Source organism: Labrus bergylta, chromosome 3 (genome assembly GCF_963930695.1).
Source record: "Labrus bergylta chromosome 3, fLabBer1.1, whole genome shotgun sequence".
NCBI lineage: Eukaryota > Metazoa > Chordata > Actinopteri > Labriformes > Labridae > Labrus > Labrus bergylta.
The window spans coordinates 12,690,535-12,705,630 of NC_089197.1; the positions used below are offsets into that span (position 1 = coordinate 12,690,535).

General features: G+C 39.3%; 1 protein-coding gene across 1 annotated transcript in view; it reads right to left on the minus strand.

The window, feature by feature from the left end:
• Nucleotides 1-14,639, minus strand: part of tspan4a (tetraspanin 4a) — a 146,652-nt gene extending 132,013 nt beyond the window's left edge. Inside the window, exon 1 of the mRNA XM_065952702.1 lies at nucleotides 14,560-14,639. The gene's annotated coding sequence lies outside the window, so the exon portion shown is untranslated. The remainder of the gene's footprint in view (nucleotides 1-14,559) is intronic.
• Between the last annotated feature and the right edge of the window lie 457 nt (nucleotides 14,640-15,096).

Below are 15,096 nucleotides of genomic sequence, written 5' to 3' on the forward strand. Positions count from 1 at the left end.
TGAGTGGATTTCTTTTCAATAATTTATGGACGACCGTGTCTGCTGTTTGAAACCTTTCTGGCTTTGAAACCTTTGAAACAAACTGAAGTGCACACCCCTCTTCACCTGCTGCGTGTTGAACTCTTGACCAGCTCAAACAAATGCAGATTTTTCTGAAAAGGAAAAACTATCCAACCTTTTCCACACAGAAAGGGGAAACATTACACTAACTAATTTTTTTCTTGCTGTTCTGCATCTCATATCCACTTTAATTTATCTCCTCACTGCAGTTTGAGGTCCAAACACTCAGACAGGGAAACACTTGTCTATGTCTCAGAAGAATAAATTATGTCAGGCCATGACAACACAGGTATTACCCGTGTTGGGAACAATTTATCACTGTTTTTATTTACTGGAAGAGTGCAGAAAACTGAGTCCTCTTACTATAAGGACTACATAGAGAACTGAGAGTGTCTGTTTTTTCCTGCACACTAAGAAAGTATGATTTATTGTAGAATTTTGAAGTGGTTTTATGTGGACTCAGATCTTCAGTCTTTTTGGATTTTCACTCCTCCCTCTGCATGAACATGGGCACACTATGCAGCTCTGTTCTCTTACAGTACAAATGCTCACTAAATGGCTCGTTTTGCCCCCGGTGGCCAACTTCAGAACTGCAAGCTGGCACTGCAGTGACAATAGTACCACCATTATCAACAGGTAGAAAAGATGCTCTTTGTCATAATCACAGCTGAAAACAAGTCATCATATGAGAAAACACTCGGCTGAATTAAACAGTGAAAGAATGAATACAAGCTTTGTTTTTACCTCTGACACGACTGACTTTGTTCTCCTTTGTTTTTAAATTCTGACATTTTTGTGGCTCGATTAGCTCTTCCTTTTTAGCACTTATGAATAATCTGTGGACTACAATCATAACAATCTGATAAGAGGTAGTATTATGCAAACAATTCAAGGTTAAGTCGTGAATATTAGAGCGCGGACAGAAAAAGCAAACATGCTGTAGCTCCTCTTAGTGAATAATTCATGATGGAATTATCAGGTTATTAATGCAGGGTCTTTTTTAAACACTACACTGTTTGCTTTTAAGCTGCACATTTGGCTGCTGATGAATGAATGAATCACTGCAAAATTAGCTCTAAAAGTCTTCCTTTTTTTCTTTTTTTTTTAAGTCCAGAGAGTAAGAGCTGGAAGAGGAGAAATGCATGTTGAGCTTTTTTTTTTTTTTTCCTGCACATTTCTGTCAGACGGCTCTGAGTCCCGGCGAGCTGCCGAGCCTCAGTCAACAACACTCTTCAAACTTTTCTGTAATGTATCCTCCACCCAAGGAGGCAAACACGAGTACCCGGTAACGTATTCCCCCCAAATTCCGACAGCTTTGTTTCCATGGCAACTAATCCGCAGGTTGTGTCGGTAAAGAAGTACCTTGTGAACTTCTCAATGAGAACAAGTCGCTGTGGACTGTTGAGTGGCAGGCTGTGAATGTTAATGATATCACACAGGCCCCGATAAGAGCACAACAAATGAGAGCAAAAGAAGACATTTCTGTCCTTTTTTACTTTCCTCCCTGTGTGTGTGTGTGTGTGTGTGTGTGTGTGTGTGTGTGTGTGTGTCTGTGTGTGTTTGTGTTTGTGTGTGTGTGTGTGTGTGTGTGTGTTTGTGTTTCAATGTATTTCAAACACACATCACCTGACTCCCTCTGTCTTTAAACATCATTACTATATGCATGGGCGGATGATCATGGGCCTCGGGCAAAGACACGCTGGCGTCGCCTGCATCTCTTTGTGGTCAATTTAAAGTCTCTTTGCATCACTTTGTGGTTGTTTTTTTTATCTCTTCTGGGTCATTAAGTGTCTCCCTTTAGCTGTTTAATACTCCTCGTGTCTGTTGTGTGTCCCTTTATAGAGTCACATAGAATGTGGTCTTATTAAGTTTCCTTGTTGGGGTTGTGCATCTCTTTATGGTTGTTTGAATCGTTCTTCTACGCCTCCTTGTGTATCATTGTTCCTGTTTGCAAACATTTAGAAACAGTTTGGTTGTTTTGCATTTCTGCACAGGTTTAGTTTGGTTGATTTAACATTTTTCACACATTATTTGGCCCTTGAAAACCTCCAGGGCGGAGAGCGGGAGAGGGGAGAGGAGAGGCCGAAGATGGGCGCTCTTAGTCAGACACCGGTCCTGATGTACCCTGGTGTCAAGCTCTGGTTCTCTGTATGTCGCTGTGATCATGTTAAGTAACTTCATTGTTGTTTTGCGTTGCTCTGTCTCAGTTTCTGGCAGTTTTTTGTCCGTTTGTTGCTCTGCATCTCCTAGTAAAGATTTCACGTCTCTCTGTGCTTGTAAAGTGTTTTCATAGTCTCTCAATTGTTTTTGTTTTTTGTATCTTTTGTGTGTCCCTTTTTAAAGTCACAAAAATACTTACTCATTTTTTTTTGTCGTTTTACCGTATGATCTCTTTTATTGTTGTTTGGAATCTATTGTTGTGTAGGTGTATGTTTTCATGTGGGTCTTTTGTCTTATTTTGTGGTCGTTGTGTTTTCTCTTCCCCCTTCATGTCTATTTGTGGTTTCTTGGGTTGTTTATGTTCGCTGTCTTGCATTGTTTGTGTCTGTTTTGTGTCTAATGCTCTTTCTTTATGTTGTATTTTTTATTGTCACTCTGCACCTCTCTGTGATGATTATGCTTCTCCTCGGGATGGTTAGTCATGTTTCGGTCATTTATCATCTCTCTACTGTCTTTGGGGCAATAAGTGTCTCTCCCTGTAGATGTTTCGGGCCTCAGTGCCAAGCAGCGCCCTCCGGTCTTGAAAAATTAAGCCAATGCATAAGTGCAAAATTCTGCAGTTTGTCGAGTGTCCGCTTTAGGCTGGCTCCAGGAACCCCGACATCACATACACACAACAGCCAAAAAAGCCATTTAACATGTTTACAGCCTGGTACAAAAAACGTGGGCACGATGTAGCAGTTCAACAAGAGGCTTAAAACCCTCCTCAGCTCTGTCTCTAAGCCTGTCGTTAGGTTGACTAAAAGTTAGACTGAGACAGGATTTCCAACATGGCGGCTGCCCATGAGCCTCTGGAGCCCCCTGCAGGAACAGATGGGTGACGTCACTCAGGCTTTGTCCATTTATAGTCACAGTCTATGCTCTGTACCGACTATAAATCACTTCATAGTCACACATATATTGTGACCCTATGAAGTGATCTAATAAAGGTTGAGATTTTCACTGTGGTTGTTATATGTATGTCTGTTTTAGTCTATTTGTGTTGTTTTGTGTCTCTATAAGTGTTTTGTGCGTCTTTGAATGTTTGGACCTTTTTTGTAGTTTTGCATTTCTCTTAATTTTTGGGGGGCATTTTTCTTGATTAATACACTTTTGGGCTTTTCTGCTGCCTTTGCTATTGAAACCTGTTGTTACCTTCTGTTGTTTAGCATTTCCTTGTTTCCATGTAAAATATTGTAACTTTCACCTGGTTTTTTTTGTCGGTCAGGATCTCTTTCTTTCTTACTTCTTTGTGTCGTTTGTGTGTCTCTGTATAAAGTCACATTTACTGAAGTCTTATGAAGTTTCCTTATTAAGACTGTGTCTCTTTATTTTGAATAACGGTATCTCTCTTTGTTGTCTATTGGAGTCTATTTGTGGTTGTTTTGGATGTATAGTATTTTCTCTTTGTCTCTTTGTGGTTACCTTTTTGTGTTTTCTTTTACTTGTGTCTGTTGGAACTGTTCATTTATTTTGTTCTGTATCTTTCTGGTTTTGCTTTCTTTTAACCCTCCTGTGTTTGTTTTGTGTGACTTCATTGGTGTATTAATCTGAATTGTTGTTGTTTTGTCTTTGGGATTCATTATTTAACCTTAAAGTTTGTTTGCAATATTATTTTTTTGATTCTGTGTGTGTCATTTTTGTGTTGCTATGTGGTTGTTTGTTTTTTATATTTTCCTTTCTTTCTTTCTTTCTTTATGTCTCTCTGTTTGTCTATGGTGTCACTTTGCAGTTGCTTTGCATCTGTTGTTGTCTGTTCTGTGTCTTTTTGTGGTCTCTTCACATCTGTTTTCTCAAACTTTGTCCACATTTTTCATCTTTTTATGGTTGCCTCCAATCCCGTTGTGGTCTTCTGGTGTCTATTGTGATCATCCCCCTTCTTACTCGCCTTTCTGCTGTTGTTTTTTTGTGTGCTTCATTCTGGTGTGTTTGCTTCTCTTTGTGGACATTTGAAAGTGGTTTCAAACAGAAGCTCTGGGGCCCCTGAACACGTGGACTCCTGGGCCTATGCCCATTCTGCTGCTCTATAACCCGTCCATGTATATATGATGATGAACAAACCGTAGATGCACCTGAGTGTGAGCCTGTGTGGTTGTGTCCAGGATGGAGCAGAACGCACAAAGGGCAAAGTAATCAAGCTAACATCGTGTACATGAGGGTTGATTAGGGTGCTGGGAAATGATTGCTACCAGGGGCTAATGATGTGTGTCATCAGGCACTGGGAGCTGATTGGGGATATAATTAGATGAATCATCCCAAAATGGCATAAAGAGGAGATATTACATTGTTTATCATTCTGAGTGTGAAACTGCTTTAAGAGAAAGAAGATCCAGAAATTTAAGAGAAAGCTCTAATGAGCGCTACTGAAGAAACAAAGCAGTTTGTCATTGCACACAAAAAATAAATGCTGAAAAGATGCCAGAATGAAACTCTCTGGGGTTTTTATTATAAGGATTTTTTAACGAGACAGCAAGGCAAAAAGCAGATCTGACGAGAAAGATTCAGCGAACAATGGCTGACTATTTATGACAAAGACTGCACAACCTCCTGATTATCTTATCAAATGTACTGTGTGTTATTTATGTGATCTACACAGGTTATCTAAAAGTTAATAAATAAAGGAAAACGGAAAGTTGAAATGTTTAGAGTAAATAATGATTCAAAGTCTTACAGCACGACTTCAGTTTTTTTTGGGGGGGGGGATTTTTGCATCCATTTTTGCCTCAAAATGCTTTCTGATTCTCTGCAACTTGAATTAGCTTGTCAACCTGTGTTCACATCAAGTAGCCGGACGTGGCTTAAAATATAACACAACTTTCATGCTCGGATGGACGGCAGCACAGTAAAGCACAATGACAGAGCAGAGCCAATGGGCTCAGCAGTGACAGTCTCTGAAACGGTCTGAGGGAGTCGAAAGATTCACAGAGAGGCAAACTTTAGAAAGAAAATATGAAAAAGCACACAGCAGGTGGCATCATTAGGAAAAAGACAACGACAACCATACAAGTTTTTCTAAGTGAAAAGTTTGACAAAGTGTCTGAAAAAGGGCCGACCGAGGTCAGGCGACGGATCACAAGCAGATGTATAGAGTTACTTTGATGTCGGACGAAAACTTCTCAAAGCGACAGCATGCATTTTGTTTCTGTGGCTGCAGAGTCTCAATGAAGCTGCAGCTGAGCAGCACATGAAAGAGTCTAAAAGCACCAGGCTAAGCTGTCAAATTAGCATTAACATAAAAAAAGCAATCTCCTTTGTTTTCTTTGAAGCACCAGCTGCATTATACAGAGACTGTGAACATCAAATATCATATCAGTCCACTGCTTTTCTACCGGGTAAAAAAATCAACTTAATGCCTACGGTCCTTAAATTAGCCTCCACGACATCTTTGTTTTACAATTTCACAAGTAAAAAGCCTTCACTTATTTCAATAAGATGTTAGTCTCTACTTTACCTTGAGGCAAGAATTAATAAACTAATCACCAAAACTAAAAGACAAAGTACATTAGTGCCACCATGAAGAGATTGCTCGGTCTTTTGGCCGTATGGAGGCAGCAGGAATTATTTTCATAACCTTAGATTATCAAGGCAATTCAGTCCTTTGATCATCTGCAGTTTCCAGTCACTAGGTAAATATACTGTCTGTCCTATATTAATTCTCTTCAGAAATAGAATGAGTTTTATTTACACATGCAATAATTGTGTAGGTGTTGTGGGTGCAGAACAGTAAACATGAATGTGGAATAAAAAGCTAATAATCAGTTCTCCTTCTGTCAAGGAACCTGAAGGAAACCGAGGAGTTTTTAGCTGGTTATGAATTAATGCTGTTAAAGTAGAATAGACCATCAGAGACAAGATTGATCATACCTTTGTTATATTAATGCTGCTGCGGGGTAGGTGTCAGATGAAGTGATTTACAGCATGCTGCCAAACAGACCACCGCAAAGATTGACAATGAATGATGTATTTCACTGTTAGGAGAAAGCAGGGTGACATTTTCCTTCAGAAAGAAACAACATGAAAATGTACAGGACACAATTTAGCAAGGTCATATTCTACTTTGTCCACAGGTGGGCGCCAAAATCTAGACAAACTGGAAGGTTCTCTCAGGAGGTTTAAGAAAAAAGAAATGATAAGAAATTTAATTATTTCGTTATTATATAACGATATAATGCTTAATATGTTGAACCGATGTGATGTTGTACGGTTGTGTAAGCTCTGTGCTGGACTCCCACTAGAACTTTAAATATATGTTGTGTCAGCTTTGATGGGTTAGTCTTTATTACTTCTTGAATATGATAGACGTGATGCATGAACTCTTGAACAGATAAAGTCGCTATCTGTAACATTTGGTAGAAATATTTGATCCTGGGCGAATCAAAAATGGTTTGAATTAGAGGTCTATGCATATTGAGACGCTCCCTCAGATTAAGAGAGGATAGATATTTGACTTCATGTTGGGAGAAGAAGATACAACGGATAGTATCTGCAGCTTTCCATTTAGAAAATGTGCACAAGAACCAGTTATACTCCCAACTAGAGGAGCTTCAGTGTTAGGATGTGTCGGAGTTTGGGTGGCTGTGCCAAGAAAAAAAAAACAGGCCTGAATGAATCCCATTCAAAGTCTCCACACTGACTCAAAAATTGCTGTTCACAGACTCCCTGTTGAGTTCATTTAAATTTTGAAAAGTTAACAACAAAAATCCAGATGGTACAAACAAACAAAGACACATCTAAGAAGAGCTTAGGCTAATTCTGCCACTCTGTTGAACGGGGATAATGTTTTATTTCAAAACAAGATGGGGAAAAACAAGACAAAGTAAAGCTGTGTTACATTTTTCATTATGAGGCATTCTGTGTCGGCTGTCAACAACAAATCTCAATTTGCTTTGTATTCAAAGTGTGTCCCACTTCAGGGCGACGGGAGGCTTGGAAACTTTCTGAAAGCATTGTACTTCAAATGTAGTAGACAGACACTCTCCATTTTAAAGTCATGAAAATTGATTTTCACTCTGAGGCTATAGCATGATCCGTGCCCAGGGAGCCAACCTCTATAAAGTTAGACTAAATCCATTAAGATCAGCAAAGAACAGCCACGACCGGCTGCCAGAAATGAATGCAAATGAGAGTGGAGCTCTTATTTTGAGATGTTTCACTCAGTGCAGACTGCTCGGACATAACTTTATGAAAATGTGATCATATCGAGAAGCGGAGCATGGAGAGATAAAGCCTTGAGGAAAGGGAAGAAAAGCAGGTGATTTTAAGCATGCAAACTGAAATGTACAGGAAGTATTTGGACTTTGTGGACTGCCTGCATGTTTAAAGAATTCCCCCTGCAATGCAAAATTACATGTTATGTAAAGATTAGTATGCAGTTGCACCACCAAGAGGGCTAAAAAGAACCACATACAGACTACATAAAAAATTTAAGTACTTGCTGCTATTTTTGTGCCTCCTTCTTTGCTCCTCTTCAAAGGAGTCTAAACAAAGGATTAAATAGAATACATAACTGGGAATGTCAGCCAGAAGCAGTAAATTACGGTGGACAGAGTGAGATACCGGGTGTGAAGATGAGTGGAGCCATAAAGCAACAAGGAGAGAGAGAGAGAAAACCCTGCCTTGTATTTTTTCTGTGTTAAACTGGGCGTGAGACTGGGAGTCAGCAGCAGTGAAAGAGTGTGGTTATGGTTTGTGGTTTTTGCTCGGCACTAACGTCTCGGCAGAGCCCTCAACGAGGAGGAACGGAGCAGAGGGGACAAAATAGACCCTTCACAATGTAAGAGGCCGTGCTGGAGCCTCGCATCCAGGACAGAGCGCAACACAAAACAACCACAGTGTGACATCAAGTATGTGCACTTAAGTGCAAATTATTGTCACTGTGACAATGGATGTCAAACATACTCTGCCTTTATAACCTCTCTCATTGGAGAGGACAGCATTACACAAAACCTCTCCCCCTCATAACCCGATGAGAAAAGTCATTGCATCAGGTTAACATTGAGGAATGGGTTTAAAAAGAATTAAGTGGCCAAATGTTAATTATACCGAGATTATTAAATGATACATGACGTTTCATTAAAGGAAGAATATGTGATTTTTTACACTTAAATGTAGCAGAAATCAAATATATCCTCTGAAAATAACTCTGTGAGTCATGACTGTCTACAATAACACTCGAGTCCTATCTATACTTTGTTTACATCGTCGAGCCGGCCGACTGACTCCTCCCCTCGCGTATAAAAGTTGTTTAATTGAGGGACTAGAGAAAAGAAGAATAACATACTGTACTCACTGATTAATTGAATGTCACTTAAGCGTTTTTAGATCACGGTCATTTTGTGTAAATTTACATGCAGTGTGAGGACACAAGCAAACTAAAGATCGCTAGTATTAGCATGCTAACACAACAATGCAGCGCAAGTTGTTTCTGGTTTCATGCTCGTGCTCAAGGGCGACATCTACTGGATCAAAAAGTCACATATTCTTCCTTTAATAAAGGCATTTCCCACATCAAATCCCCCCTATAACCACAAATTAAATATTCTACAGTTTATGTTTTAGAGATTAAACAACCAATATAAAGTTTAACTTAGTTTGATTAAACTTCTCAGTGAATAGTTTTAGATTAATTTTTTTTTAAACAAGTAGGAATTCAGTTTGGTGCGCTTTGGCACCCACCAAAGGTGTCAGAGTGCAACTGTCGTAAGACACACAGTGCTGAATGATAGACCTCCCCCTCTCAGACAACGTGCATTTGTTTACGAGCAGAGGGTGACGAAGCCGGCACAGACACCATGAGAAGCTTAACACCCATGTCGACAAATACAACCCTCTTCAGCCATGTCTAAGGGCTGTGGCTATATGGCTGCATTAGAGAGGCAGATTTATTATGATGGTTGAGGTAGGTTTGAAAGGTTACAAAAGTATGATGCTAATTTGAAGATACAAAAGAAAAGTTTGCGCAATCTGTTATGAATAATATCTGATGTACACTCTGCTTCTTGCTCGGTCACGCTCTCTTTTTCTCACTCTCCTCTCAGCTTCAGCCGTTGTATCAGATAGTACTGAGACAGGCTGACTGGCTTCTTTTTATAACTAAAGGCTTGTGTATGCATGAGTTTGGCTTCTCACAAGCTGATCTTGGCCCGCTGCCAAAGTTACATACTGAAGTAAACAAGCGATCGGGCCGCCCTGTAGACATTGGAGAGACGAGATCCTCCCTCTTAAAAGTTATTGTGCTATTAAAACGACATTTCAAACAAATATTTTGGGGTGATTACATATTGTTGCTTAAACAAACCAATATTACATGACTGTTTAACTTCTGAAACGAAAGAAATGGATTACATCTGAAAAAAGTGTCATGGTCTAGAAATCGGGGTGTCAACATTTAAATGCCAAAATACGTTCACATTGTTCCAGTGAATTGTGGGAACCAAGTATCTTTTTTTTTTTAATTGTTCAAAGTGGTTTTGTTGAAGAAAGGATCAACCATACATCTCATTGTTGTTTCCTGTGTCATGCTGCAGACAGCAGAAACATTCATGTTTAATCTCCCTATATCTTATCTCATACTGAGCCTATTGCTCCAATCGTTATTTTATATTGGCCTTATCACTTTGTAGTAGGTCTAATCTGCTGTGGTGTGAAGTAAATATGGTTTGCAGTGTTGCTTCAAATGTTTATCATTCTGTAGATTAACTCTATTGTTTCTTTCTCCTTGTATTTTTGTGCACCACCTCTCACTTTGCGCCCATGCTGAACAAAATCGAACTGGACATCCCTTCTGTATCACAATATGTTCCCTCAACCTCGATTTTCCTGAACAAGCTGCATGGTTTTTAGTTTTTATTCCCATGCTCAGAAAAAACCTTCTACCAAGACAAGAGTAAACATCAGAGAAGTAAACAAAAGAAACAACCTTGTATTTTACTTATATTCAACTTGACATACATCCAGCCACTTAAAAGAGCTTTCCTCTTCTGGCAGGACAGGAGAATAGTGGGCTTCAGGAACACGAGGCCAAAAAAACTGCAGGCATAAAAAATGCACTGAGGGGAACAACGTGAGAGAGGACAGACTGGAATCTGGCAAAAAAAAGAAAAAGAAAAAAGTGAAGGAACATAGAAGTGAGGGGAAATAGGGTGAGTGAATTTAGAGCAGCCTTGTGCACACACACACACACACACACACACACACACACACACACACCTGCAGGCGGCAGCACAATGCAGCCTTGTTACTTCCACCATCAGTGGAGCCAGTGTTCAGGGCAATTATCCAGAAAGTCACCACACCTCAAGAAGCCCTCAAGCACGTCAGAGAGCCAGAGCTGGACAAACAACACCAGCTGTGGCGATTAAAGCAAACACTCGACACCTCCTCTCCCAAACATATTTCTATTGCCTCCATCAAAACAGCGAGATACCGTGTGCAGTCCAGAGCCAGTCGCTCAGATAGGAAACTGTGTGTCTGTGAGTGTGTGTGTGTGTGTGTGTGTGTGTGTGTGTGTGTGTGTGTGTCCGCAGCAGCTTTGGTCTCGGCCAGAGTTTGCCGACTGAATGTAAACAGAGGGCAGATGCCAACTGTCCGCAGCCATCAGTCCATCAGTTCAGCCCGGCTGGAGCTGATGAAATGTGGGAGGACATGGGGAGAAGGAAGCTGCCTCCCTCTCCTCTCTGTCTCTGTGCTCGTCCTGATATGTGTCAGAGTGCTCTGACTGACACACTGAGCCACAGAGAGCTGAAGATTTCATGAGCAGCAGTCATTGGTTTATACATAGAGCATAAGCTGGAAACAATGTGTCAGTAACTTGTGTTATACGGTTTAATTCAACACTGTTGGATGTTAAGAACTAGGGATGTAACGACACACTAAGCTAACAAATCAAAACATATATCACCATACTGAGTTTATGATTTTCACATTTGTATCAAGAAATTAGATTGTTTGTAGATTGAATAAATATGAGTTTATCATTTAATTATCTGACATCAAAAATACAAAACTTATTTTGTGTCACCAAATATTCATTCAAGATCTTGAAAGTTGGGTCGCTATAATTGTTTTGAATTACAGACTAAGCGGCAATCTCGGAAGTGAAAGCCAATGCGGAAGTGGAAAATTCTGCAGTTCATTGAGTGTCCTCTTGAGGCTGGCTGCAGAATCACCAGAAGTCACCTACACACCCATTCATACAAGCCCGATTTTTCAGCAACGAAGATGCTTATTTCTGCTGTAAAAACAGGCTTTTTAACGCTTGGTTAGAAAAATGAAATAGGTCAGATTAGCTAATGTCTCGATCGGCACACACTTTAGAGGGAGTGAATTTTGTTTGATAACTCATCCATATTGATTTTTATAAAGGATAAGCGTTATTTGTTTATTATTTTATACTGTGCAATATTTATCTTATTTTATATTTCTGCAATAATTTTACATTTCATACTGTGCAATATTTATTTTATATCTCTGCAATATTTACATTTCAAACTGTGCAATATTCATTTTATATTTCTGCAATATTTTACATTTCATGCTGTGCAATATTTATTTTATATTTCTGCAATGTTTTACATTTCATACTGTGCAATATTTATTTTATATTTCTGCAATATTTTACATTTCATGCTGTCCAATATTTATTTTATATCGCTGCAATATTTACATTTCATACTGTGCAATATTTATTTTATATTTCTGCAATATCTATTTATATTCTGTTATGCTACTACCTGTAAATAACTCTTACCATACATTGCCCATCTTACCTGAATGAGAGTTCCTTTTTTTTTATTTTCTTCTTTTCTTGTTTTTTAGCTGTGGATGCTTGCATGTGTGTGCACTTTAAGGTGAAGCCAAATAATTTTGTTGTACAATTGTATAATGACAATAAAGACATTCTATTCTATTCTATTTATAATAAGGTGTGCAGCTGACCTGATTGGCATGCGGGTTCGATGTAACATTTTGTCAAGAGGCTTAAAACCTTAGCCTTAGCTCAGCCTGTTGTTAGTCTGACTGAAAGTTAGGCTAAGAGTGAGACAGCATTTCCAGCATGGTGACCACTGCTGATGAGCCTCTGGAGCCCCCTGCAGTAACAGATGGGTGACGTCACTCAGGCTTCGGCCATGAATGTTACAAACACAATGTGTGCTGTATTTTTGCTCTATCATGTTAATCATCAGACCAAATCCTTGAAACAGCAGTGATTCCAATAATCTCTTTGCTCATGCGCTCATTTGAAAAAGTTTTTTTTTTATCTGCTTCCCAGTGCATGTTATTAATATGTAGCTGGTCTCTCGAGCCTCTCAATGTAAAGCGTTGTTTTAAATGCTGCATCATGTTGGTTGTGCTGGTTGTGTTGCATTCTCAACCTCAAGATCTTAACTTCTGTACGCCTCTCTTTAGCAACGTCAAACAAGAGAAGCTAAAAGTATATAGCGCCCTCTGCTGTTTAAAAAGGAGTTACGCAATATATTTTTTGTCTCATTTGTTAGAGTTGACCCTTATTTGTGTCAATGTTAAATTGTATCACAAGGAATAGTTACATCTGTTTTACATCTGTTAATTCAGGTTGGTAACTGATTATTCTCTGAGCTTTCTTTTGTTTCACATTTCTTTCAACAGGACATTTTGAACAGATGGGCATGATTATTCAGCATGAAGCAGTGAAAATTCAGATGACCGTGACCGTCACAACAAAGCTGTTTCCCTCTCACTGTGTACATCACTGTGTTCTTGTAGACACTCAAATGCATCATTGATTTGTTATGTCAACCCAAGCCATGATCCTTCCTTAGAAAATAATCATGGTGTGGGCTAGAATAGTAATGTTTAAGCCCACTACACTGACGTCAGAAGCTGCAGTGGTAATGTTCAAGGTATCCAAGATGACAGGCAAAGCAAAGTTAGACACTAGAATGAACCTTTCTTTGCTTTTATGTCAATGCCAAGTGTTATTGGACGTATTTACAGTATCAGCGCAAGAGCAGAGAAGAACATACAGGTGAGTAGGAAGCAATTACGTAGCTCAGTTACATCAGTCACTCACTGGTTACATGAGATAAATTGAATCACCCCCTCCCTAACCCCTATGTTCAAACATCGCCCCAGTCTGAAAGGTTCTGGCATTTTTGCAGGAATTTTGTGTACATGTGAGCGTTTATTGCCACTTGTGACTTCACTGCCAATAGTAAAGTTAAAAAGGATCAAAAATCTAAGTGTGTTTTAGGAGGAGGGGCTGGGAAGAAGTCTGGAAGTTACTTCTCATTCAAATGTCTTGCAGCTGCATTTCATTCTGGTCTGTGGAGGGCTCAGTCAGTGTACAGAAAATGGAATCTGTCAGTCTCCTAGCATTTATTTATTCATGACAGACAGTTAAGAATCAAAACAAAATTCGGTTGTTTTTTGACAGCTGTGAAAATTCAAACCTGGCTGATGCAACAATAAGAAAATACACCACAAACACATGAAGAAGGGCAGTGAACATCTTGTGTTTTAACTGTTTTTGGATAGATTTCCGTTTCATAGAGCTGAGCAGCTTTTTAAAGTTGAGATTCATTTTTAATTTGCCACATGTAATATGGAGCAGCCTTTGGGTCCATTTAAAAGCTCTGCCAGGCTAACATAAGGGCACATTGTATAACTGTGAATTCTTCTGCTCTCTGCCAGCCAGCCATGGCTGTAAGGAGTCAGTGAGGCCTTCAGTTCCTGTAACCCCACCAGAAAAAAAGGAAAGGAAAACTGATGGGAGGGAATAGCCTGAGGAATGGTTGGTATTCTCAAATGTTGTTCTTCTGCACAAGTTTATTTCTGTCTTTCATCGAGGTCCAGGGAAACAATCCTCGGCCAATCAGAGAGCCCCTGTCTCTTTCACCTTCACATCTCCACAGTCTGATAACACAACTGATTGTATCAGCAACAACTTACAATACGAAAACAAACTGACCAGTAGTAGAGAGTGTTTTTTTACAAGGAAAACATACTTGAGAGGAACAACTTCAGTTCAAGAAAGATTAATGTAATCCTCTCCTTAAGTAAACCAAGAGCAACAACCTTCATTAACCAATCCACACAAGATAAATGGAAGCGGGATCCGGTTTATCCTTTCTAATTAGACAAACTGAGCCCACAGGAGCGCACTATTTATCAAAGTTAAATCTCTAAAACAAGGTCACTGACATCTGTGCTGGGGCTGGAATACAGAGCAGAAAAGAAAAGCGAAGAAGTGAAGTCTGAAATAAAACACCTTTAGGTTGAAAAATGTTGTTTGATTGAATTAGAAAAGTGAAAATGACTTACCACTCTTTAATCTCACTCTCTGCACTCTGTCCTCTTCTTACTCAGTGTATGAGAAAACTTCCCAAGTTGTTCCTTCCCACAGACTCTGTCTCTCTCTCTCTCTCCTTCAACATGCATGCACATGTGATCATCAAAGGGCGACCCAGCAGCAAAATGGCGACATCATGTGGTGAGGGAAGTTACAAACAGCACTCACAATCTATTATTATCAATTTCGGAGCTGCTGGCTCGCTGACAATTTTCAGAAGTAATTTATGGACTAATTTGCTCTGATTCAGTGGCCGATTTAAAATCAGTATCTGTTGAATACAAATGGCTTCTTTTAAGAACTACAAATACTTTTGGACATACACAAAACACATTATGTTTCATTAAGGAAGTCAAATCTATTTTTTTCATTATTATGTTACAGCTTGTTTTCACGTCTCCTATTAATAAAGACTTCTTTTAATCTATCTTTGTCTAAAAATTGAACGTATGGATTGTGACAAGGAGGGAGGCCGCACAAGAGATAAACAAACACAATTTATGAAGACT